Here is a 3,294-nt window from a genome sequence, read left to right as displayed (position 1 = left end):
AAAAAAAAAAACAACCACAGATTCAAGGAACAATTTCAGTGCAAGTTTAAACAAGTGATTTAAAAATGGTTTCAGGAGGAGTTTTACTTTGGGTCCAATAGATCCATATTGTGCAATTAAACTTCCTACGATCAAAAAGAGCAGTTACTTGACTTTACAATTGCAAAGTCACTAGTAGACATATTTTTTTCTGAAAAAGGTTGGCTCCTATATCATTCCTGAGCATCAGTTTTACTCTTAAACATTTGTGATTCGAGATGAAAATTGAAATAATTTGATCGGTCCAGTTTCTACCAAGTCATTCAGAAATTTTAGTTGAACTAAATGAACAAATGTAATAGGTCTGACAACCCCTACAACAAATTATTATAAACAAGACAGCTCTTCTCGCTCATAAAACAAGGTAGCTATGTCGCTTTAAAATACATCTCGCTGCGCATCTCCTCAATGTCACACTCTCCATATTTGTCACACAAATGGCAGTCCCTGCTGCAGCATCACGGTAGCATAAGACAAGATTGAAGAGCTTCATTGTTGAGAGGCTTGTTCACCATCGGCCCACAATGCCTGCAGTCCTTACCACTCCATTAAGTTCACCCTTCCTTTGACAACATACTCACTATACCTTTTTGTATAAGCAGGTTCATATGCTGTTAAAAATGCCATTATCCACCCCAGCGATGGCGGCAGCTCATGACCGGTATATTTGCTTGGCTGTTCAGCATTAGGAGGAAGTCAGTCGGCACTGCAATCAGAAGGTGTCACTGCAGCATGTGCAGGCACACCTGATAGTCACAGAGACACAGGCAAAAGCCTTTTTCATGCAGCCATTTGTGATGCTGCAGCTCCTCTGTAACTCTGACTCAGCTTGGCCAGGTTAAATCACAAACTACGTCAAACTATGTCAAGATCCTCATTTCATAGCTGAGATCGACACAAACTGTGTGTATTGTAACATTCCAGACAGGTTATCAGACTACCTTGTAATCTCATTTTCCTTAAAAGACAAACAAGAGGTGCATTTTAAAACAATCATTGCCACAACAGTTGCGTTCTACTCCTGTAAGACCAACGATACAGCTGAGCTGGGACAAAGCCTAACTTATACTCAATGGACAACTTTTTCCTGCTCCACGCCATCTTCACCTGGAGGGGACCGGCAAGATATGCAAGAGCTGGAACATCTCAACCTGCCTCATTTCAATATGTTTAAACACTCTTAATTGTAGGCAAATTATTTAGGAAACAACTGAAATTACTCAAGAATATACCACCTCCAGCTGTTTTCTTCTAACCTCCTTGCAGCTGGAATTTGCCATCTCCCGCTGGCAGAGGAGAAGAGCTGTATGACTTATGTTAGCCATCAAACATTGCAGGTACAGATAAAAGGCAGTTAGATGTGCACAAGCCAAAGCTTGTTTTGTGTTCTTCAAATAAGCTTCCAGAGATGTTAGTTCTCTGCAAGGGTGACCCATCAAGAGAGCAGGGGAATTTAAGCGCAAAATAGGAGGGGGGGGGGGGGAGGGGAATGGTGTTTTTGGGGGGGGTCTGTTTTTTGGGTTTTTTTTAAATCTTAGTATAAAACTTTCAACAAAATCTCCAGTATTGTACTTAAGCAGCATTTTAATCCATCTGCAAACGTCAGTTAACTCTGTAGAAGTGCTAACTAACAGGAATCCAGTAGACAGCCTTTGAGAAAGAGAGTTTCCCAAGTCAAAATCTGAGTTCCTGTGTGAATTTTTAACATATTCTGCCCCATAGGCACAATCAGGTTTCCCACAAAGTTAAAAAGCTCCCTTCACAAAGGTAGAGCCAACATTCCCTTTGGTGAGTAGGTTTTTAGAAGCAACGCATCTCAGACGGGCAGGATTCCTGAATCCCCGATTCAAATTTGTCCCAGGCCCTCACCGATGCACTGAACGACAGCACAAGCTGGTGCAGGACAGACAGCCATGGGCTGCGAGAGGAGGAGGGTTTCACTCCAGACCCAGCAACAGCGACAAGCCTCAAGGGACAGAGATGAGCAAATTCAATACCTTTCCCACTGCAGCACACACTATAAATCCCAGTAATGGGTTTGCGGCACCACAGACAAGCTGGCTTTTTCTCACGTGGCCACTGATGGAAACAGTCAAGTTTAATTCTTTAGAGGTGCAAGGGGATGTAATCAAACCCATGAAATAATCCACTTTGGTAAGTCACAACCCCTGAAGAACATCGAAGTCTTCTGGCAAATTATTTCCCTTCCCACTATACATTGAGATGTCTTGGAGGGAGTCTCTCTAGAAATTATAAAATCTGAAAAGATTCTCTATTTCATATTCCTGGAGCTTCCCCACCCTACCGTCACTCATTTCACAAAAAGAGGGGAAAAATAAGGTGCTGCTTGGCTTGCTTAAATTTAAATATCTGCTTCAACCAACGTTGGATAGAGTGTCTTAATGCACTTTGGTGCTAAGACATTTCTTCTCCAAACAGACCAAGGTTTTCTTTACACAGTACGTCAACAGGCACCAGATCAAGTCAATATTAATACCAACTGCTTACAGTTTTAATTCCACCATGGCTACTGAAGCATCACCATTTCTCCTTAAAAAAAACCAAACCAACAAACCTTGCTTTAAAAATCCTGGCAGAAGTGAAAGCCCACAATTCCCACTGTATCTATAATTGAAAGGCAAAGTCAGTGAATCTTCTCTTCAGAAATTCACAAGCTTATATAATCTAAACAGATACCTTGTCCAGAGGGTTACAGGCTTTAAATATTCCTTCTTTAAAAGAGCCACTCCTAATACTTAACACCATCTCACCTCTCCCCAGCCTCCCCACACATGCTGCCCTGCCTGCCAATGGCAGAAACTACCCCCAGCCCTACAAAAAATAGCCGAATGAATCACCTTAGGATTCATATACCATCTGTTGCACACTAAAGTGATGTGGATGCATATGCTGATTCTCCTGTGGAAGCCGTGCTGCTATAAGCCCCGTTTCAGAGCGCTTGAATAGAGAACGAAAACAAACAGAAATTAATCTATTGTCAATTATGTTGATCACATTTCTCCCATATGGAGGCACACAGCACAGGCCCCTGGGCTAGTCATAGCTAAAAGCATTGTCACACATGATTTTGTGAGTACACCGAGTACTTAAACATGCTAACTGTGTTTATGACAGACCTAACACAACAGTTACAAACTAAATTCCCAGTAAGGATAATCCCTTAGGAAGGGAGAGCCCATGGTGCAGCTAGCACACCACAACCTGCAGAAACAGCTGATCTTTCTCCCCGCCCTT

The sequence above is a fragment of the Aptenodytes forsteri genome, unplaced genomic scaffold (genome assembly GCF_000699145.1).
Source record: "Aptenodytes forsteri isolate BGI_AS27 unplaced genomic scaffold, ASM69914v1 Scaffold231, whole genome shotgun sequence".
Taxonomy (NCBI): Eukaryota; Metazoa; Chordata; class Aves; order Sphenisciformes; family Spheniscidae; genus Aptenodytes; species Aptenodytes forsteri.
The sequence above is the reverse complement of the archived record's forward strand: the minus strand, read 5'-3'. Positions refer to the sequence as shown.